At 40.2% G+C, this 24,564-nt stretch overlaps 1 protein-coding gene across 1 annotated transcript in view; it reads right to left on the minus strand.

Annotated features, from left to right (window-relative positions):
* Positions 1-7,056: 7,056 nt before the first annotated feature.
* The window catches only part of IRS1 (insulin receptor substrate 1), a 48,802-nt gene continuing 31,294 nt past the window's right edge, over positions 7,057-24,564 (minus strand). Inside the window, exon 2 of the mRNA XM_066556687.1 lies at positions 7,057-8,129. The gene's annotated coding sequence lies outside the window, so the exon portion shown is untranslated. The remainder of the gene's footprint in view (positions 8,130-24,564) is intronic.

Below are 24,564 nucleotides of genomic sequence, written 5' to 3' on the forward strand. Positions count from 1 at the left end.
GACATATCTAGTCAGGAACAAAATTACTCAAGCAGGTAAAACCCTCCCAGTATTCCATCAGGCCTTCATTTCTGAAGATGTCAGAAAAGACCAAATCTTTTAAAATAATCAAAATAATTCTGTTATGTGGGAAAATAATCTTATTTCCCCCTCCTTTATCCCTCCCTCCCCATATTTATGCTATAAGCCCATTTACTCACAGCAAAGCTGAAGAGCCTGTGGTTTCAGGACCCATTGCCTACTATGGCAATTTCAAGTTAAGGATTTCACACTTTCCCCTGTTCTTGGGTCATTTAAGTCCAAGCCAGTGCTGCTCACAGGATGTCTCCAGAAAGTTCTGCTGGCTTGCTGTTTCACTAAGGCAGCACTGTCCCCAGAGTCAGCATATGGCTGTCAAAGAACATTCATGTGCTAAAAGTGCTTGACAGAAAAGAGGAAAGCAAAGGAAAAGTTCAAAAAGGCACCAGGAGCTCACTGGTAAGGTGAAGAGGTGAGGAGCTCAACAATAAGAAGTTCCCTCCTTGAAGCATCCAAGGGAAGAGGTATTAGGAGGAAGAAAACTTGCTGACTGTGACCTTAAATGAGACTTCTGTTTTGACAGGGAGAGTCACAGGCATCATATCTTCAAGGAAGCTTTGAAGATCTGCATTTCATAGAGCTCCAGCTTTCACAATGAGACTGCTGGAATAAAAAACACAGGCTCCCCAAAGAACTTATGTGCCTGTAGAGCCATTCTTAATTTAAGGATATACTTGCTTTGAGCTTCTGTACATCGTTTACAGGCTTTTTTAGTAGAAATCACTTTGATGAACCTTTAGCGGGCATTGGTCTTCCTGAATAGCAGCAGCCTCCTGAGTCAGGGAAAAGTGTGACTTCCACTAAGAGATTACAGAAAAGGGGGTAGAGAACTGCAGACTGGGCTTGAACTGCTCATCTTCTGGTGAGAGCACCTTGGCTGTGCAACAGTTAGAACGAAACTCAGGAGTGGAAAGGACTAAACACGGAAACTTTCCAGCAACTGAGATTTTTGAGATGAAATTGAACAGATCTGAAGGGGACACTGAAATCTGGAGGGAGAAAAAGGGCTGGACAATACTACTGTTCTGCAAGGACACAGTTTACATAGCTTCCTTACCAGCATTTCTTTTTTATCCAACACTGCAGCAGTTATGTACTTCTTACTCATCATTTCATCTTCCTAACACCTCAATGGAGGTAAAAATCAGTTTTGCTTTGCATACACAAGACTAATGCAATAATACCAAATTATTTATTCACATTCATGTAATGCTTTGAAAGAGACAAAACTAAACAGCTCACTTGTGTATCATTGTTAGCTCTAATTTTAAAAATAACACAGCAGGCAGAAGTCTCTTGATCTTTCACATCCATGTGTCACTTTCAGGCCCGTGGCCTTATCTTTCACCTCAGATGACAACCCTCAGGATTACCCACATGACTGGAGACTGGTGATGAGCCAACAGATTACCAGGCCACTTCACACAGCCTAACAGGGAAGAAATCCAGGCAAATTGCCTCCTGGCAGATTTAGGAAAAAGAATTTCAGCTTACCTTTCCATGCTCCCGCTGAGGCGGCAGCGGCGTGTGGCTGAGGGAGACGGACGCTCTCCACCAGCAGGCCGCGTTCCCTCCCACAGCGGCGGGCATGCTGTGAAGAGGCTGAAATTAATGCAAAACATGCTCCTGATAAGGGCAGGCTGTCAGGAGGAGCCACATCACTGCCAGGCAGGCGCCTGAGGAAAGCCAGAGCTTGTGGGAAAAGGGCGGCTGGGCAGGGGGTGAGGGCTGAGGCAGAGGAGGCCAAGCACCAGGGGCGGTGCAGGGCTCTGAGGAACCACGGGGCTGTCTGAAGACACCACTGTCATATAAGAACACAACAGTTTTTCTCTGACGTTAGTAATTTGAAGGACAAAAATTTTTTTTGGCCCTGCATGGGCTCAAATGCATGTTTTGGACTGAGCCCACAACCCCACAACCACAGGAACTGGAACTCACCTAATTTTCATCAACCTTTTAAAAACAAAAGCCAACCTGGCCTTGACTTCAAAAGATACAGCCTGAGGAAGAAACAGTGACACGTTTGCCTTGCACCCAGCTCAGCTGACTGCAGAATCAGGATATGCCAGAAATATGGGGTTTGTTTTGCTCTCAAACTCCTGCCTGAATAAAACCAAAGAGTTGAAATTCTTTTTCCTAGATCTGCCTTAATCAAATTTCAAAACTGGCTAAAGAAAAATGAATGGCTGTTTTAAATTCACAAGCTGAAGGTGAAACAGTAAATTGATAGATAGTTAAAATTATAATTTCTTGTTTCAGTCCATCTTCAAAAAGGTGAGAAAACAAAGCACTACCACTGCAATGATGAAACTGAGCAGGACAGTAGCCACATCCACAATAACCTGAGGAGAAAGCCCCTGACAATTTCAACTTTATTGTACTTTATTGGCAGCAAATAATTCACAACAAAACAGACATTTTATTCAACTAACTAATCATTGGTTATTACAATAAAAAAAACCAAACACAAGCAAACAAGAGGAGAAAGACTTCTCACTTCTCAGTCTGAGAGATGGACCCCAGGAAAAGCCCCATGAGCAGAGCCATGTGCAGGAGGGACTTTCTCCCTGCTGATGTTCCAGGAGGGTTCAGCCATGACATCCAACAACCAAATGGTGCCAGACTGATTTTGAAGTTAAAAGTAAAAAAGAAAGGCACAGATTGTGACAGCCATATACAATGCCACCCACAAGCCTCTGGATGGACAGACAGGAGCAGAGCTGTAAGTCACAACTTTTCCTCTTCAAAAATTACTGGTAAAAGTATCAAAGACATTACCTGGTTGTTTTAATTTTTTATCAATTTTGTAGCAGCATTGCTGTTCTAATGGTTTTTCCTTGCAAGGCTCTATCCTCTACAAACACTGTAGGCGAGTTCTCCAGTCAGGACATTTTCCTGAAATTAACCAGCACTTCAATTTCTATAGACAGAAGTAGGGTCCAAGACTGGTTGAAAAAGAACCATTTTACCAAGCCATGACAGCATAGCTCCACTTCCTGCTGTTCTGATTCAATGTAGTTTATCTGCCTACAGACACTGATTTCTCTGAGAGGTATTCAACATCTACAGAAGGCAGACTGGTTTTATTTTATTTTATTTTATTGGTGTCCATCTCCAAAAACAATTGTCAAGTGTCCTAATGCAGCAGAAACAGGAGTTTTGGGGATCCAACCAAGCAGAGCCTTTTCCATAGGTTAGGCGGACTTCCCAGCAGTTTCTTTTCCATGCCCCTTCAGTAACGTAAAGTTCCAGGTTCCAAACCATCCACTAATTCAGATCAGGAATCCAGAATGGCACAGAACCTTTTGCCAAAAAACCTGTCCCCAGCAAGCTTCACAAGGCACTGAGTGTTTGAGCTCTCCCTCCATCCTTCCCTCTTGAGGCCTTGCACCCAGCCCTACTCTGTCTTACAGTGGACATGCAAAGTTCTTATGTTTCCTGTGACATCCAAGCCCAGCCACTGCAGGCACACATTAACATTCAATTATCCTGTTAATGCTATTCCAAATGTAGAACAAAAGCTTCCAACCTGAAAACATTTAAATACAGAAGTTACCATAACACGTGCTTCCTCAAGTAGTCCTTCACTGGCCTCCACCTTCTCCTCTGACGTGTGAATGTTCTTTCAGTATACATCTGGAAATCACAGATTCCTCATTTCATCTTTTTTGAGAACAATATCACCTTAAAGATGCAAAGACAAAATAAAAGTTTTTCTCTAAACTGAAAGTCCTGAACTTTTTTCCATTTTCACTTTTTTTTTTTTAATGGGGATCTGCTAATTTCACAAACAAGTTACTTACAGTATCTTCAAAATCACATCTCAGTGAAAATACTGAGAGGTAGAAAAATACAAGGTGAAATAGGCAAGGGTGAATACTGTCACTTTACAGTATTTACACTTCCCTGTCACCACTGAACTAGTCTCTAAGTTTGCAGGTTGAAAAAATCAGACAAACAAAAAACCAACACCAAAATACTCCCAAAATCATCTGCACCCAAAGATGGCTTGGAGGCCACACAGGAAATGGGCAAAAATTTGCCATAACTTCTTTATTTTCAGTATTGTTTCTTTAGTCTGAATGAAGCTGCAGAACAAGAGCTGCAGCATGTCCCCAGATGGAGTCAATGGGCATTGAATGCTGTTCTCTAGCTGCTCCCAGGCACTGGGGTCAGCTCAGCCTTGCAGGAGCCCCGTGAGGCTGCTCTGCTGCGCCGGTCACACAGCTCCAAGCAGCACAGCTGGGGGCTGCTTACACCCTGCTCATCACCCAGCCCTGCAGTGAAACACAGGGCACCAAACAGCTCCAGCTGAAAGTCAGCTGGGAGCAAGATGGACACAGTGCTTGGTTCTTAAAAATGCACCAAGTAAGGCTACAGCACCAGAACATGTGTATGAACACGGCCCGAGTTCTCTTTTTGCTTTCTGAATTTGTACTTCTACTGAAACAAAACCAAAACAACACTATGGAAGACTTGATATTTTAAATACTAAGTAAAGAGGTTAGTATCAAATACCAAAAGGACAAAAATTTATTTAGAGTTCCACAACATACACATCAACTCAATCAAACTGAGCTTGAACACAACAATCTTTGCCAAAACCCAAGCGTGTAAATGCTCCTTGTGCTCCTGGAGACTGCTTCAAATGGTTTTTCCAACTTCTCTCATTTTCAACCAATAGCACTAATAAAATGCATTCAATACAGAGTTTTTGAACACTGAAGCTGTGCCAGTAAGAGAGCCAGAAAGAAACTCAAATAATAATCAGAAACTTCCACTTGAAAAAAATTAAAAGCAAAATAAACTTCCAAGCATCTGAGTTTTACCAGCTGATCTAGGACTGATCCCATGTGCTCATTTTTAAACTTAGAGAAATGACAATCTGTTCTGTGGCAGGCAGTGCAAAAGAATTCATAAAAGATAGTATAGCACTGTATTTTTGAGGCATTTATACTTTAATTTAAAAGGGTTTAGTTCATAATCATCTATTTATTAAAGTTTGTAATACATAAGAATAAAAATCTATGCAATAATCAAGAGTTTTAGGTTTGGTTATGAATGCACTTTGTTGCAAAAGTATTTTCAAAACATTTGCTGAACAGGCATCTTGAACTTTACTTAGGAAAAAATAATGATTAACATAAGCCCTATACACATTAACATCTTTAACAAGCTCCTTCTCTGCTCATGTGCCATCATTAAGATGAAGGGAAACCCACCAGATCAGCACCATCCCCCTGCCATCCCTAATGACCACTGCCAATTCCTACACTTTTGTAGAATTCATTTTGTTTTATGGACAAAATTTGCTCACAGAGGTATAACTGTGAAGTACTCCTACCAACATTAAATGAACTCACTGGTGCCTATTAAACCTTAACAGTAGCTTCCAGCACCTCCAAACTTGTGACTTTAGTAATTGCCAGATTCTGCAAATTACCTGGAACAATACAAAGCACAATGGACATTAAATACTTTTCTATGCAAGGCACTTAAACATCAACATAGGCTAATATTTAGTAACCAAATCAGCACGGTAAACATTTAATTTAATTCACTAAGATGGAGAAGACTGGGCAAAGGAGTTGAGGGTGAGTTGTTCTTATGTTTTTACTTCAGAATATATGCAAGCTTTCATTGCAAATAAACCCCATTTTAAAAAAAGAACAAAAAACCAAGGTTTAAGATGAAATAAAAATGGGTAATTTGGAAATTTAAATACTGGTCTGATGCACTTGGCTTTCTTTTTAAAACAAATGCTGCCTTTTTAGGTATTAATGGTTCTTTGGAAAAATTCACATCACTGCTTATGAAGGCTAAAAGGTGAGCTACTCCAGATCCACTTGCCCCTTTCTATGTAAGAAAGCAGCAAAGCCTCTTGTCTGCTACTGTTTGGTATCAGAACCTTTGAGAGGAGACTGCTTTGTCAGCAAAGGCCAAGATTTCCAAGGCAGCACTTGGGCAGGCACAGATCCCTCTCAGGCTGCAGCCTCCCCATACAGCAGCACCCTCACTCTGCCAGCATCACCACTGCTGCAGTTGTTCCCAATCTGGAATGATTTAAGCATTCTTAAACTTCAAGTCCTTTTTTAAGTGAATATTCTGACTTGACAGGGTCAGAGTGGTTTTATATGTGCAGTAATACCAGCAGAGCAAAGGGACTTGTAAGCCTCCAGCAAAAGGAGAGGTGAAGAGCAGCTGTGCAATGGCCCCTTCATCTATGCTGCAGTCAGAAGTGGACACTGCACTAACCACAGCCTAATCCCAGACATCATAAACATCTCAAGGGGAAGAAATTCCTTCTTTGAGGGCTGACAGCCTTCCTGCAGGTAGAGCTGCTGCTGTGCCTGCCTGCTTTTTCCTGATAACAAGAATTCTTTTGAATGTGCACTAGCCCATGGAGTTGCTTCATGGAAGCACGAGGGACCAATGGGGACCTGACATGGCGTCAAATTCAATTATCACTTCAACAACATTTTACTTGAAAATCCATGATCTCAGTATTTTTCCAGTCCCCAAAAGAATTAAGACTCTGCACATGCTATGCACAGAAGAATTTTCATCTGCATAGAATCAGTGTAAAGCAGAGGAGAGTCACAGAAGAATTTTTCCTTGTCGTGCCTCTTGCACTGATTTCCAGACAATCATCTGAGTTGTGCTTTTTAAATTTTATGCTGAAGTCTTGCTATGGCTTCCAAGTGATTTTACATTCTGTGAACCCTTCCCCTGAATTCAGTGGAAGGAGAGCTGTATCCTGAAAAGTCTCCAGAAAACTGAAACAAGGGCCTTAGTGAAGGAATGCAAGGAAGCATGCTCCCTACTCCACCTAATTACACTTCAATTCATTCTTAAGCTACAGTGGTCCACAGCCATTCTGAGTGACAAACCATGGCAACATCACAGAAACCTGGTAGGACAATTTCATATATTTGAGACAGCTTACCAAGAAAATAAAAAGACCCAAAACCCACTACAGCAGATAAAACAGTATCTAGTTTATTACATATAGAAAGAGATTTCCAGAATTTACAAACACCCACATTTTCATTCCAGGGAAAGAGTAAATTTAAAAAGTTCACCCTTTTTTGTTTCCATTTTGCTTTGTGGTTTCCTGTTGGTTGTTTTTTTGTTTGTTTCTTTGTTTTTCTTCTTTACAATATATACAATGGAAGACTTTGATTTCTTTTTTCTGATTTTTTGTCAGTTACTGTGCAATTGATGAATTAAAGTTGACACTTGTAAATACCCATGTACAGTAATGTTTGTCTTCATTGCAGTTAATACAGACTATTATTTTACAAGGAGTACAAAATTATTTTTTCTTTTGGAAAGAATTCAGCTCAACATCAGGGTTATCTTACAACTGATAGTATCAGTAAATATGACTGTACAATCAAGGCCCAGGGACCAATGACTCGTATTATATTATTTTCTGAATTACAATCTTAAAACAAGAATAGTACCCTACTCTATTCTTAGAAGCCTTGTTTTAAGCAGGTTCCCCACTCTGTTTACAACAGAATATAGTATACCTCAGTTCCACATCAAAAAAGATGTGCTGTAGGAAAAGTTACATTTTAATTAAAAAAGTACATGTATAAATCAAAACCTATGTTAAATATTTAATACTCTTCAACCAACATTATGTCTTGTATGTAATAATTTACAATGATGATTTGTCATACAGGTTTTCAGCAGCAAATGAAGTTGTGTAAATGTGCTAGTAAAATACCCATTCTCACCATGATGTAGTGGTGGGCACATCAGTTCATGTGGCCAGCTAAGTCCTTATGGTAGAGGATGAAGTAAGAGAGACTTGTTGTCCAGGTGTCACAGTGCTTCTGCTTGGCACAACACAGGATGTGCAGCTCAGTCAACAACTCCTGAGGTTTGTGTAAAGTAAACAAACTGAACTGGATGCATCGTACCCATTTACAGAGGAAGAGGAGGAGGAGGTGAGGTCCTAGTTGTGATAGCATGAAACATTTATAGTCTTGATACCCATGAGTTTAAAAGAAGGATTTGTTGAGGTTGTGTAGGTCATCATTCTGAAATTGAAAGAGAAAGAAAATTAGCATCATGAGCACTTTAAAACTTTCCTGCAATTATTTTCCCACCCCTCCTTTGTTTTTCTTCTCTTTAAAAGAGTTATCATTCAAACTGAAAGTGTTAGCACCTTGAAAAATTATGGCATATACACATTGAACTGTACTCAAGCATGTGAATCCCCCAAAGCATTTAAAACAGATGTTGGCAATAAAATTCAAAGCAGTCAGAAACACATTTAAAACTTGCAAGAGATTCACCTAAGCAGAAACAATTTAAGTGTCCATACTGATTAACTCTGACAAGCTCCTGTAACAAGAGAAAGGAAAGCTCCAAACACCAGCCTGCTGTTGGCATTTTTACCAGCTACAAGAAAGATTCACTGCATGTCAGGCCCTACAAGAGGCCTTCCTGGCCACCTGCAAACACCAGGCTGGCCTGGGAAGGATGACCAAGGAATGGAGCATTCAGGGTGCAGCATTACCACTCCCTATTTGATATACAAGTCCAAAAAAAAAATTGTACATAGAAAATCCTGGTAAAGCCCATAAATTTATCAACATTCTGCTTCCCTCTGAGAGAGGGCTGAGTGAATAACAAGGTCCTGCCCCAATAATGCACAGCACAGGTTTAGAGGGGAATGAATGCCAGAAGCTGCCTCTGACCCTGTCCCCCCGTTCTCCTCATCTGCTGCAGCCCCCCTGAGGCAGTGCACAGCGCACCAGTCTGGGTCAGCGAGTCCTCTGGACTCTGCCTTTCTGCTGGTTCTCCACAGGCAGGCTGTCACTCCCAGCCCTGATGAGGAGCAAGGCAGTGCCCGGCAGGATGCACTCAGGGCTGGATGGCCTCGCGTCCTGCTGGCAGCTGCTCCAGCCCCCGTGGGGAGCACGGTCCCTGCTGGGGGACACAGAGCTGAGGTCACACGCTGGGGCACCAGGGCTGCCTCCCACTGCTCCTGAGGCCCTGTGGCACTGGCAGGCCACACACACAGCCCTGGTGTCCCCCACTGCCCAGCACCCCTGGGCCTCTCACACCACAGTCCCAGTTCCTCCCTGCACACCACTGACATGCAGTCAGACCCACTGGGGACCGAAACACGCAGCACTGAAATGAATACAACTTGTCTTTTAACTGGGGTTAGAGGACCACCAGCATTTACATTTCAATAGTTTTGCTAAAATCTGCTGAAGCAAGGCTCATATTTTACATAAAAGTGTGTCTATTTCTTTGTTCAATATTAACTGTGCTCCTGAAGAGACAGGTAAACAGTGCATTTTCCTCAGTACAAATAAAGGCTTCCCATAGATACGCTGAACTGAAAAAACTGAAAAGACCTCCTGTCCCATATTCTTTAATTGCACAAGAAACAAAATTTACTTTGTGTGGTCCTTCAAGTGAAAGGAAAGCCTATCCCTGCAAATGATGTGTGGTATGCTGTGAAAACTCCCTGGAGAATTATCTCACAGATCTCTTATTTACTTTCAACTTTCCTCTGCACTCACATTGCGATCTACTGGAATGTTCCTACCCAAATGTCTATACACAGCTTCACATAGCTGTCAGCTTTCAACTACATTTGACCTAAAATTAGCCAGTAATGCCATACTTTATTAATAAAGACAAGCACAAAAGAGAAATGGCTTGTTTAAATGGAGGAGCAAAATGTGCGTGATATGTGTGCTGCATATCCAAGGTGCGTGTTCCATACCCAGCTTCCATCCAGCAGGGCCAGAGGAACTGCTGGGTGCCTCCAGCAAGGACCAAAGGTCCAACCTGCCCTGTACCAACAGGGCAAGTGGAAGGACAGCAAGAAACAGCTTTTCTACATTGCCTGATTTGATTCTGCTAAGAGATTTTAAGAGCATAAATAATACATGATTTGCAGCATCAGGGCCAAGTTCTATGCCTCTTCACCAGTATTCATCTAAACTCAAATACATCATGTATTGAACAAAACAGCCTGTCCCATCCAATTCCTCACCAATTCTATCAATACAGCCAAGAAGTCATCTCAACCACTACTGGAGGGCATTTATTCCTGGATTCTGAAGTCAGAAGAGCAGAGGAAGAACAAGGGTAACAAGTCTATTGGAAAAACAAAACACTTCCTAGAATAATTCACTAAGAAAAGAAAACTGAAGAAACCCACAGTTATAAACACTTGTACATTATTGTCCTGCACATGTGTAAAAAGAGTGAAAAATCACAGGAGCCTGAAATATCCAAGAGTTGGAGACAGGATAAAGAGCCAGAATCATGTAGGACATGACCTGGTACAGGCTGAATTTCATACAAACGTCAGCTGCAGGCATGACAGGACACAGGGGCATGGAGCAGTTTCAAGTTTGTACTTACACCTCCAGATCTTCAGCAGCACAACTTGGAAATCTGTCTGTCACTCTCCCCTAAAGATGTATTGGTAGTTTTTGTTTTCTTTTAATTTTGGGAAGGGAAAAAAAAATCAGCTAGGATCTTTGCTAATGACCATCTGAAACTATTGATTACAATTACTGGCTTTCATACCCAACTCCTCTGACCAATCTCTGTCAACAAACCACAAACTGAGTAACCGAGAATGACAACCCACACTACTGCTACAGTCCAGTGGTGCTTGTTCTGTCTGAATGCACAAAGATGTCTAGGAAACAGACAATCTGAGAGCAAAGCTGCTCCTCTGAGGTCACTGGAAATACACATCCTATAAACCTTGGATCCATTATTTGTGCCTTATGCACAGCCAAAAGCACTATCCTCACTTTTAGCATACAAATGTTCTTTGCTGCACTTCTAAAGAGTATTTCCTGAATTTTTGACAAAACAATCTGAATCTCCTCTCTCCTCAGTGAGCTATTGCAGTGTGCTTTAAGGTGAAAGAACCTTATTTGGAAATGAAGTAACGGGCTGGATACCTCCAGCCATCAGCATTTCCTTAACAACACACAAAACAGTGCAGAAGACAAGTGTTTTAATAGAGAGTGTGAGGACAGCAGCGAGCTGAGGTAAGGATCATTAAAACTACTGACATCACTGCTGGCAACCAGAGAAAAGGGAAAACCTGTGTTTAATCTATTTCCTATTCACCACAAGTTTCAGCTGGAGTCCCCAATAATGCAGTTTGTGGTTGACTTTATGGAAAAAGTTAGTGTTGCAAGAAAAATGTACTGAAACAAACAAGCATCTTTAAAAGTTCCTAGAAGGTACCTTTGACAAGTAGTCTCTGCTCAACATCTGTTACAACACACATGCAGATAACACTGAGGCACGTTCCAGCTGGCAAAGCTTCCTTCTCAAATCTCTTAGTCCAGGATGGATACAGCACAGCTAGCTGCAGTTCCTATTACAGCTGAAATCCCATTCTTAAATCCAGTAACTAAAAATAAGGTGATATTTCATTTTATTTCCATTATTGGGAAGCTGGAGAAGAAGAGTACTTAAATTTTGAACTAAGAGCAGAGTGTCTAGACAGCTTAATATATCTTTTCTGAAGTTAAATAGAATTTTCATACATAACATAGATGTTGCTAAACTACACTTAAAATGTAATCCTTACTCCTTCCTTACACTCTATTCTCTTTGAAAGTAACCAAGGAGGAAAAAATAAAACAAAGCAAATATAAGTGAAAACTCAAGCAATGTTCCAGCAAAAGGCTTTCCAGTAGCCAATTTAAACTTCCATTTGCTATTAAGAGCCAATAATGTGTCTTGCCCCTAAAACACTAATAGAAATGCCCTTCCAAAGAGTCATTTAATTTCAAAACAATCCAATAACATGAAGTTGCTGTTGAAGTTCCACCATCATGTCAGCAAATAAATGCAACTACTTTGTCACTGATTAACACAGCAGGGCAAAACAGAGCTCCCGAACATCAGACCTGCTCAGCAACTGTGACCCCTTCCCAGGGTCAGCTGGCATCTGTTTAGGAAACAACTCCACAGGTGACAGAGCCAGGTCAATGAAAAGTCTTCAGTTCTTGACTGAAGAAAATGTAGATTATTTTCTCAATCTACCAAATGAGGATATTTTGCAGCTCTGCCATTAACCTTGTTAATCCAAACACATTTTCCAGAACTGTACCTATCACATCAACACCTCATTTGAAACCATGAGCAAGGACTAGTTGAAGACTCCCTGTCACAGTTACGAGTTATAAACAAAAGGTTTTAGAAGTGCATTTGTTGTTTACTTTAGGATCATACAGATCACCTTATTCTGTGTGCGGCAGCTTCCCACATAATGAACAAATCTAGCTCATAAAAAATAAAAAGCACACGAACAAAAGCTCGGAACAAAAGGAGAGCCATTGAGAACATCCCCGGGAGGACTCACGCAGGATTCCACCAGCCGAGCTCTCCGTGCAGCCTGCCGCACCCTTTGCCTGGACAGCTATAACGGGGTGTCCTTAGAGATCCCATACGAAGCAAACACCTTAAGAAGTCTTGAAGAACTCTTACACAACTCGTCTTGGTGACATCTGCATGAGCCATCGCTAATTATAAGCACACGGTGCGCACCTACCCCGCACAAACCGAACGCAGCCCCGTTGCCGCGCTCCCCACACGATGAGCGCAAGCAGTGCCTATTTACATTTTCCCCGGCATTACAAACGTGCACACAGGCACGGGAAGCATCTCCTTCGGATAAATTAAAAACACCGACCAAAATTTCAGCTAGTTCAAGTAACTCCTTTTCAAAGAGATGCAAATAAGCTGCAGCGCTTCCCCACTCCCAGCGACGCCGAAAGAGCCAAGGAATGCAGGCAGGAACAATGGCTGCTCCAGTGCGTTAATTGCAGCCCGGGTCTAACAAAAGCAATTCCAAACAGAACCAAACAAAGTCATTACAACATTGCTATTTAACTTGTCAGGCTGTAATCTACATTTAATAGATAAGCTTTTCTTCCTTGTACCCCAAAATGCCTATTTCAGCTTTCCTGTGAACGTCTTAAATGGGGAATTACTGAAGATTGGGTTTCACCAAGTCCTTTCCTATAAAGCAGAATAACTGAATTTGGTGTTTCCACCCGGTTTTATCTTTTATAGAGGTCATTCACTGCTGGAGGAAGAAACCTAAAGACCACTTACAGATAATAAAGTCTTTCTGCTATTGGTTCAGACAAAGTTCATGTACAGCCCTAGAAAAAAAACAAAGCCATCCTCACTACAGCAGAAAATTTTCTTCTATTCCCCAGAAAGAGAAGGTGGGAAAAAACAACAACTATGAGACTTTAAAAATAAGATGATGAGCCAGAAGCAGGTTTTTACAATTCTGAACTCATTTCCTGGGATGTAAGTGCAGTGGGAAAGCACAAGCTAAACCACACACATTCTTTGGATGAGCGTCTGCCCGGCAAAGAATTCGTATGTTTGATTTCAGCTTTACAGCATGTCAACCTGATTTAAACTCATTCAAGAGAAAACTCAACCCATCACTGAGGTCAGCATGAAAGGCTGCAGCCACAGACACAAAGCCAAGGCTGCCTGCCCTGAGCACCTGCCACGGGAGAGAGGGAAGCTGCTGCAGGTCACATTTGCCTGGTTCCACCAAAAAGAGGACACCAGCCAGCTCTCTGCACTGGCATAAAACACACTGGAAAAAGGAAATCACAAAGTTTCTATATAGAAAAAATACTGAAGGGATATCCTGTTCTATTACACAAAATCAGTAGCAGTTAGGGGTTTGAACAAGACTGATGACCCAAATACTGAATTTCTGATTAAATATTTCATCTTTTCAATTTTGAAAAAAGAAGTTTCCAAATTTTTGTGGTTTTGGGAGACTAAAAGAAACAAAATACAATTAAATTTAGAAAGAAAGAGCTTAAATTCAATAGCATGTTTTGTAAAGAAATTCTACAACTTTTCTTGTGTTGGCACAGCTAAGCAAGCCATAAAACAATACAAGTGTCCAGCAGACGCAAGTAACAAAAATCCAAGATGCAGCCTGTAGGTTTGTGGTTGGTTGGTTTCTATGAAATGAAAAATATGGGCAGAGTCTTTCTCATTAAAAGGTGTAGTGCTATAAATGGGATTCTCATGTTTGTGTCTTCAACTTTGTAAGGACTGAAGGTCTGGATCTTTCCCTTCCTCTACTAATAGTCTGAGTAATTAGCTAAAGGTTGAGTCTGGCTCACAACAGAGAGAAAATCCCTTTGTTTCAGGACTGAAAATAATGATGTTACTATGAAGCCAGGGATCTCATGAGATCAATACTCCAAGTTCATCCCAAATCTTCTCATAAAGCTCCTCTAATTCACTTGGCAGCGCCGTTTGTGTTTGATATCCTTCAGATAAAGCCACTGCTGGCCCAAGGTCTTCTCTCCTCCCCAGAGTGGAATAATGAAAGCAGTATCAAACCCTAAATGTGCTCCACCTCATTAATAGCTTTAGTCCTCACAGGGCAACACTGCTTGTGTCTTTAAGATTCAAACAGTCTTGCAAATGCTACAACTGGGATCATTCCTTATTTTGGAATTCGTACTGTTCAGCTCACGAGTCTGCAGAGTCTAACCCTGAAGAATTTGTGGCATTCCCACCTCTCACGATGACCCAATAATCCACATCCAGTTCAAGAAAGCTCTGGTGAAGTACACTTCGTATGGCTGTATCCTTCAAGAGAAAACACTGCTCAGTTTCTGCCTTTATCAAACATATAACCAAATATCGACAATATTAATAAGGGGAACCTAGAAACAACATCATTATGCAATTTGTTCTTCAAAGGAGCTTTTTTAGGAACTTTCTTAGGAGTTCAAAATAAATTACTTTAACGGTAGTTTTGAATTCAACAAACTCACCAATGCTGGGAATCATTACAACTGCTCTGACTATAGGGAAGCAGATGACCTGGGTGCCTTTATATGCACTCACACCCCCTCAGCTTGTCAGCAATTTAAATATACACAATTAATTTTGATCAAAATTGAGTGCACTGAAGCTGTGCTCATATTATATCAAGTAAATTACATCAGCAGTAGAGCTTAGCAACACATAACACACAGTGTAGCTACCACATAATCAGAATATATTTCAGCTGCTGAATATTCTTATCTTTCTGTGAATAAGTATTTCACATGCCATTCTGGCACTCAGGGCTGGTTCCCCATTCCAGAAGCCAAACCTTACCACTTTCTCTTTTGCTTCTCTGACCCGACTTGAAAATGCTCATTTTCTGACAGATTTACTTTTCTCTGACAACATGTAAAAAACCCTAAATAAGTAGTCTAAAGTGCCTTGAAACTGTTTCCGTGATACATGCTAAATTGTGAGAGTTACAGCTTAAAGCAAGGAAGGAGTCACAGCATTCAACTTTTCTGGAGCCATTTTCCTCCCAATGGACAAATAAAGGGAAAACACAGAACAAACAGAAGAAAAATGCCATTTAGGAAGGGATACAGAAGCCCCGCGGGGGGATAACCTGGCCAGCTGACCTTCACTTTGAAATTCTGCCAGTGCAAATTAAGCAGCTAGTCTGCAGCACGTCTGGGCAGCAGCGTGGGAAGGAAGTTCTGCAGTGATTTTGGATGAAACACTTCCTCAATTCAAAACAACAGCGCATGAAGTATCCAAAAAGGTTAATAAGGACGTACTGGAAAACACATTGGGAGAAGCATGCCAAGAAAACAAAGCAGGGAAGGGATAAGAACAAATGAAATATCATAAAGTTGACAAAATTGTACCAAGAAGTTTGGAAAGCCAAGGTAGAAGGAAAGAATCCATTATTTTGAACCTGTCTGCTACTCTGTAATACAAAAACTACCATACAGCAGAAACAGCTGGAAACAAATTAGAGGTTATGCTTTAATAAAGGGAAAGGAGAAGGCCTTTGGTATAAAGCAAAAAGCAACAGCCAAGCTTGTTATATCTTGAAGCTGGACTAGAAAACAATAGTTTAACTACAAATTTAGTTTTTCTGGTGGTGGTGGTACTGAGGTACCACCATCAGTCTGACATGAAATTAATTGCATTAACTGCTTTGACACATTGTTTTCTGCTTTGTAGACCAAGATAAGAAATCCTAGAAAACTACTGACATACAACATCATTTGTCTCTGTATGAATGCATTTTCATGTTTCATCCACATACATTCACAATTTATTTCTAGTAATTTGCACTCCTTTGACCTGGTCTTTTTACCTTCCCTCTCTGCCATAAATTGCAAAACTTCTCAAAGACTCACATGGCATCTTCCTCTTCCCAGCACTTCAAACCTGGTGTTCAGACTCCTTGGACACTTAAGCTGAGAACTGAAATTCAAAGCATCAGTCATACTCAAAAGCTGCCAATAGTGAAGTGCTGTGGTTGGGGTATACAACCTACAGCCAGTTGGACAAGCACACAGCCACATGCAGAAAGACCTGAAATCTAATTCTGCCCTTGGTTTGATTTGCTCTGTAGTTTTACTCAAGTTACTTTGTCTTAGTCTCAAGGAAAAGATAAAACCCCATCTATTTTCTAGATGAAATTTTATAGTGAGGAGGAGGAAGTTGTGAAGTCTAAAACATGCACAGTCACTATAATATCTAGGGCATAATTTTTCTGCCCTAATCCTCCTGTGTCTCAGTGCCTTGCCTGTGAGCTGAGAACTGCTACCTGCCAGCAGAGTTCAGACTGTGCCAGGGGCACACAGCAGGGTGGTAATGTCTTGACAGTGCCCACATGAAGACAGACGCAGGGCAGCATCTGGACAAGGTGCTATAAATAAACCATTGGGCAGCCACACACTGCTGAGAATAAAAAGAACCGAAAAAATGCCTCGTTCCTGGATCACTCCTACAAACTGAAGAATACATTTTATGTGGGAAATGTATGTTTTGTGCTCCATGGTCTGAACTACAACAACCCATATTGCACGAGGGTGGGAAGCAAAATTATCAATGCTTATAAAAATAAATAGCATTTGAGTGTGACTACATACAGCCAAGCATTATTCCACATTAAAACAGATTTATAAAATTAAGAAAACTCTACATGGAATAGAATATTTAGCTGGAGAAAAAAACCAAACAAGACAACAAAATTCCAACATCAGAAGATAAGCCTTCACTGGTAAAGCAAGAGCTGTACCCTTCTCCTCCTACTGAATTAGCAATCAAAGCACCCTGGACTGCTATGGGATTAACCTCAATAACAACACTGAGCACTTTATTAAGCTCTGAGATAGTCCATGCTAAACTCTTCATGGCACCATTTAAACACTGAAAAACTTGTTTGTATATAGATTAGGTTTTCAAAACAACTGTCAGCTAATTTATTTCCAGAAACCATAGGAACAAGAAAATAGTAAATACAGGGCACAAGGGAAATAGCTTCATTGTTTTGAATGAGATTGTATCTCAAGTTTGAAGAGCAGAGGAGGCAGCACCTGACAGGCACTTGGGGAGGGGGGAGCCCTATTTGGATACAGCTGTGAATTAAATCCAAATGATAAAGACCAATTAGACAAATCAAGTATTTTACTACTGTTTCTTTTGAGTTTCATTCAGCAAAATCTTAAAAGCCTGAATGACTGCCAATATTATATTCTAAAGTTACTAAGAGCCTAAATGGACTAACCTTCACTTGTTCAGTTGCCATGATTTCAAATGGGAAACTAATCAACAGTCACATTAGCTATTTAATTGCAACACCAATCTAGCATTGTGAAACTCTGTAATTACACAAGCAAAAGTCAAACTAGGTGAAAGTTTTTCTCATCTCAGAATTTTCAGTCAGATATTTTAAACTTTTAAAAAAAAATCCCACATTAAATTCTTTCCATATAATGAAAGTTGTTCACAAGAGTATCACTAAGAATCTCACTAGATGGTAACAGACACTGTATTATTGTCACACATAAATCTTCCATGAGTTGTCAAATCCAGCATTAAGGATAACCCTTTAGAAGCTATTAGTATAAGTCAATTGAAAATTAAAAGCATATAGCAGCACAGATTAAAGGCTTAGCATACACACTAAAGGATCTGCACACAATATCACATATTATTAAGATGTCTTGGTTAATCAGTGATGGAAAACATCCTCTAGACATTAACCTTGACAAAATATATGAAATTCCAGCCTTATCATGCTGTGTCACTGCACTTTATAATCTCATAAAATGGAAAGCTCTCTCTTCTCATAAGCTACCACACAAACTTGTACCACTGGCCACCCAGTCCTCTCAGCCAAGAGAAGAATCTGCACCTAACTTGGCCTGCTGATAGTCTCAGTGATTACAAGAGTACCTGGTGATACATTTGAAACTCTCCCCAAAATGAAGAGGAAAGCAGGGTTGTCAGAGCCCATGCTCAAGCCCTGCATCCATTCCCTCATAGGCCCAGCACAGTCAGATACTCCAGAGAAGCCTCAGAGGGGAAAGGGCCAGTTAATAAATGAGAAAAATCTATAGGAAACACAGCTTCATTAGCTCCACTGCTCACAGATCAGCTGTTTGTACAAGCAGTTTTGCTTGGAGCAGTGTTTTGGCAGTATTATTACTGTTATGTTATGCAAAGAATGTATTAAATTCTTAAATATTACATGAGATTTAATGGATTGTGTATTGCATGTGGGAGGTCAAACAAGGAGGGTAATGTTCCATTCAGCCTTATAGATGTAACTTAAAAAACAGAAGCTTGCATTATACTTCAAGGAGCAAGTACAGATCAAAGATATGCCTGAGATGCAAGAAGGCAGCCTGATACATAGAAGGAAATTATAAAATAAAAACTTTAAATATCATTTAAAAAATAATCAGTGGTTGAGACAAGCAGTGCAGTTTTCAAGAAGTTTTACAGCTCAGTACCTTTTAAAACAATTTCTGCTTTCAGAAGCTATCTCTAAATTCTTCCTGAGCTTCCCCTTTATCCAACAGAATATTGCATTGATTTTTTTAAGTTTTGTATCAATTTGGACACTCCCTGTACCTCCAGTGCTCCGAATGGCCAAGCAATAGTCAAGAGGACATATGAAGAATGGCAGAGTATCCCAATTTCTACTTTCAATCTGTATCTTCATGCCAGACCCAAAAATATTCTAATTTAAAGTCCAGTTCTCTTAAATGAAGGTTTTAATTAAGATAAAGCTAGTGGTTTTGTTATAAAACTTCAATTTTCATGGTCTTTTGGGGTAAAAAAAGTACACAGCACAGCAACTGAAGAGATCTCAGTCAATGTTACTTTGTACATCTGTTTTCCAGCAACAGCAGATTGTGCATATTATTAAAGCTTTTCTGAAGGTATGCTTCATCATTTCAAATCACTTAAGGAACAAAAGAAAACTCTGCAAATATGTTATCGTACAATAATATGTATTCAGCAGTTTAGAATTTATCAGAAGGTATATTGCCTATCACATTGTTCTGTAACATGCATTTTCTACTTATCACATATACAAAAGTTAAGAGTGTAACACCACTGCCTATAAGTGTGTGTATATACAAAAAGGACCTAAAATAGGCTATAGTAGCATGAAAAAAAATTGTTCAATGGCATTACTGGGCAAAAAAGCTCTCCAAAACCAGCACAGTTCCCTGCCTCAAAAACAAACACCCCCCCCCCCAAACCTCCATACTGTCAGACAAAATTTATGATTCTCAGTTCAAATTCTGAGGACTGTCAAAAATAAGAGTTATCATAGAAGGAGAAAGGGAAAACTAGCTACAGTTATTTTCTACAGATAAATACACCCTATATTGGTAATTACTGTTATTCTATTATATGTTCTCAATAATTAAATATTCGTCTCTCTCCACTTACCAACTATGCATAAGGTTTAATGCAATGTTTAATTTGAATTAAGAATCACGACAACTAGAAGTCAGGAGTGTCTGTAGCATCTGTAGGCATTTTGTTCTACAGAAACAATATGATGAAAGACAAACACAGGCACTTTTTCTTTCAGTCAAAGTCCTGGTTTTGCAGCAAGGAAAAACTGCCTCTCAAACTTTCATTTTTGTCTGTGATTCTCTCCCAGCTTGCAGTCCTGGCTGCTAAGAGAAAAGTGCCATCAAGGTCTGTGGAAGCTCACACAGTGGGAGCCACAGCTTTTTCAAATAATACCTGAAGGTGTAGCAGGTTCTACTGTAAATGCAACTTGGCATTTCTCAGTTACTCTGAGTATTGACATAACACAGTGTGGCTTTCAGGCAAATACACCCCCTGAAATGGAGCAATTGCTTCCTTCCAAACTTCAAGGTCACTTCAAAATCTGCAAAACACCAGCACTGTCTGAAGCTCTGCTTGGAAGGGATGAAAAAGGAATGGTGTTCTCATCTCACTGAAGATGGTTAAATTCTTTCAGCTAAAGCTTTCCAGTGAATTTCAACTGGAGGAAGACTAGTAACAGCATTCTGCCTTAAGCACTGAAAGTTGTCAAAAATAGGAGCAAATTAGATGTTCTGCTATTTTACCATGCAAAATATAGACAATACAGACATTCATACGACTTTTTAAGTGAAAAATCTTCTTGTAATATACATTTTCAAAAGAATAAGAAACATAGCTAAAATACCCAGAACTTCCTTATAGGGCAAATGAAACAATTATTTTAAATTAACTCAGACCATCAGATTCTTGCATAATTGTAATCACAGATCTTTAATAAAAAGACCCATGAACCTCTCATCTTTTTCTACTTTTTTATTTGTCAGGTTTCTTCTTCTGGGCTTAGGCATGTATCTACACATGCTTCCATACTCTTTATTTTCTCTTCTGTGCTCAGATGACTCCTTTACTGCTGCTTGAAGTGTACTGTAAGCTTAGGCATTCAAGAGAGGACTAAATAACCAGATTTTTCTATATTGTTCTTTCAGTCAGAACAATCTTACATCAACAAACAGTAATAATACATTCAGACGTGTAAGATTTCAAAGCTGTGGATTTTAAATGTTGAACTGGCCACTACAGTTACGTGATGTATTTGAGATTCAGAAAATAATAACCCAATTCATTCAACAAAGCCATGCTTCATTGAAAATTAATGGAAATGTAAGAAAGGAAAACAAGGCTTTGGAAATATCCCACAGCTGCAGTTTAGATGTAGTGATTAAACCAGGGAAGTACACAGACATCCACTGACACTTTGCTTTATAACACTTAAAGAAGACAACTTTCTCTTCCACTTAAGGGTTTACAAATCAGATTCAGTTACAGGAAAACAATGCTATAATCTTCATTTACAACAAATCCTAAATTTAGTAAGCAGAAGTCATTAGTAGTACCAAACAGATCTGAGCATAAAGAGAGGCAGTATTTGAGCTATGGGAAAGGCAGTGCAGAAAGCAGAGGCTTTTCATTCCCACCCTTGGATACCAGCTGCTTCTTTGGACTTCCAGGACTGTCTCAGTGCAAGCATTACCATACGACTGCTTTTCTTTCTTTTATTTAGGAAACCAATATGCAACTATAAACTATGTTTATAAAATTATAAACTATATTCTGTAATATGTAAACAAGTGCCCATTACTTAGAAGCCACAGACGAGCATAATATTAGATTGTAATAGAAAACAGATGCATTTTCCTTTTCCAGTTGTTTACATTGCCAAAGCATCCAGTCTTTAAGATATTCTCCATACAAATCAAAATATGTTGTGCCTTAATGAAGGACAAAACAACAGTAGCTTTAAAACACTGCATTCCCTGTAATATTTTGCAAACTGAAGCCCAAGTAGGCAGGGTACTTCAAAGGGTGCAGCAACTATAGAGCTTCTGCTGCCAGGTAGCTGGGACAAAAAAAGGACATTTTACTTTACTGCAGACCACCCCTTCCACCAGCCTTGATACTGCAATCATTTAGATGTGTTTTCATGTGATCTATCCCACTTTTTGCCTCCATTTGCCACAAACTGGTTTTATCTCCCCCTCCCTTCACACACACATGTACACACAGATTGCTACACACAAAAATATGTCCATACGTGCACACAGCACATCCAGGCACACTTAGTTTGTTGATATAGGCAAGCATAAAGCAAAATTTATTTCAGCATTTCCTTCAAATGTCTACAGTATCTGCCATGGTCCAGCTCCAGGTAAAAATTATGTGCAGATTTATCAATTGTTAGAAAACTATGAGCTCAAAACATGACCTAGAAGCCTGCAAAGGTCATATCACTCTTTGTCCTGAAGCTGCCTGCAGGTTCAGCTTTTGAGAGGTAAAACAGGGACACTGGAGTCACTCAACTCTGAAGGGACAGCCTTTGGGTGAGCAACAGTGTTTCAGTGCTTTGAGCTGGGAGTATTTTAAAGCACTACCTTTTGCCTTCACCTGCAACAAAGCAGTTCAAGTGCCTCTGTAACCTGCATTACAGCCATAGCCAAAAGAAGCTAGGCTAGGCAAGGAGTTGAGAGGGGAAACAGCTTACAGCGAGGCTCAGGTGCCTAGTGAGAATATACCTTGACTTTTATTTTCACTGATTTGAACATTTATCAGAAAAAAAGCTTACAAGAGGCCCTGATAGTCACAATACAGAAATCAAACTATTAACAAGCAATATTTAGCTTTCCTATCATTTTAAACCACCCTCTGCACTTGGTGGTGGTTGTTTCTGGGAAGATCAAATAAAGTATTAGCACCCATATATGCCCATATAAAATAGAATACAAATTTATCTTGTGTCGACACACCTAAATATCCCCCAAAGCTTTAAGCCCCTCCATCTTACAGGCTATAAAAACAACATGAAAACAGCTGTCATTTATAAATCAGTGGTTCACCAAGAGGGAACTCTTTACTTGCTTTGACTTAGAAAATAATTTTTCTGTTCTTCAGATTAAGTTACAGCAGAGAGGCCTCCCCCAGCCCCTCTTCACCTGTGGATTTGGCCCCTTTTCAGCTCAGGAAAGTAACTGAACTTCTTGCCCCACAACATGCAGCTCCTTCTGCAGCTGATATTTCATTTTGAAACCTATCAGCTGGGTGACAGGCAGGCAAAAGCATAGGAATAGATTGTTTAATCTTGAATTATATATTATCATTTATGGAAAATACTATCATTTTGAAAAGCCATTACTAAGCACTTTCTATTCACAGTACAGAGCATCTCTAATAGGCCCTGTGCCTCACAGTTTTCTTCTGTCATTTCATACATACCTTTCTTTTGGCAAAAGCAGATCCTCAGGTTCAAGCCCCAGGCTACAATACCAAGTTGAAGGGGGTGGGTGTGCCTGGCACAGATTCCAGCAGCTGGGAAACAGCCAAACAGACACTCCAAGCCCTGCACAGCAGCTGCAGCACAGCCAATTCCCAAACCTTGCTGCACCTCCTGCACGGTTTGCTATGCACTAACAAGTATTTCCACACTCCAAATGAACAAGCAACATGTAAGGGGGCTAGACAGCTCTTCCAAAGGGAGAATTACATCAATACTAGAAACCCATAACACTGGGGTTTCCAATACAGTGTGTCATGATGTAATGTAGGTAGGGTCTTTTAAAAGTGAAAAGATGGTGTTCATTCTGTTTCATGTACAGTGAGATACTCATAGCACCCACACGTAACAAGAACAAATAAGAGTATCATACATGTCTCTAACATGATCATTATGCTGCAGTTTTTCTGGTTACCACAAATATGCAAACATTTCCATGAAGTACAATAAGAGCTCTGAGTTCCACTAAGAAGAAAAAATGTTCTTATCACTATGAAACAAAGCACCAAGTAAGATCCACACCAGGTAAGTACCTGATGCCCAAGTATCTTAACTCTCCTGAGGAGCCCTTCTTCCCAGAATCCTTCTACATCCATTAATTGTTCCATGATATACCTGCATGTGCCAAAATCCTTGCATAAGTGTGCTTATAACCTGAATGCAACACTTCAGAGAGAATGCTATAATTACTTCAGATTTCAAAGCATATCTAACAGCCCGCTGGCTCTCCTGCATGCCCCTGCACATCAGTTGGGAACCATCATTCTACATGGATTTATTTTTGTAATTTTGGAACTACTACAACTAACCTTCAAAGAATGCAACTGAACTGCAAATTAATAAAAAACATTTGTTTGGGGGTGAAAAAAAGACAGAAAACTCTGACTTGCATTATACTTTGATTCCACACCATTCACAGAATGTTTTGAAGGAATTCAACTTCACTTTTCTTTCTTTATCACCCAAGGGTTCTAGCAAGGCACTAGAACAACTATCAGTGTAAAACATCACAGCCATACAGATATATTTTCATTTTACTCAAAAAGTCAAAGGCAAGCAACTATGTCATTAGACTGCTGTTTTTTATAATGAGAAGGTACAATATATAGGGAATAGATGACCCCAAGGCAGGCTGTGGCCACAGCACAGGGATGGGTGTGCTCTTCAGCACAGCTGTGTGGGTCTCTCTCCCAGGACAGCCACCACCTCCAGGTTTCACTGCTGCCTGGCTGTGTGGAACTAAAGTTAGAGCCAAGCTGAGCACCATCGAGGGTGGGCTGCGGTGTCAAGACAAGTCTGTGACCAAG

This window comes from Molothrus aeneus, chromosome 10, assembly GCF_037042795.1.
Source record: "Molothrus aeneus isolate 106 chromosome 10, BPBGC_Maene_1.0, whole genome shotgun sequence".
Classification (NCBI taxonomy): Eukaryota; Metazoa; Chordata; class Aves; order Passeriformes; family Icteridae; genus Molothrus; species Molothrus aeneus.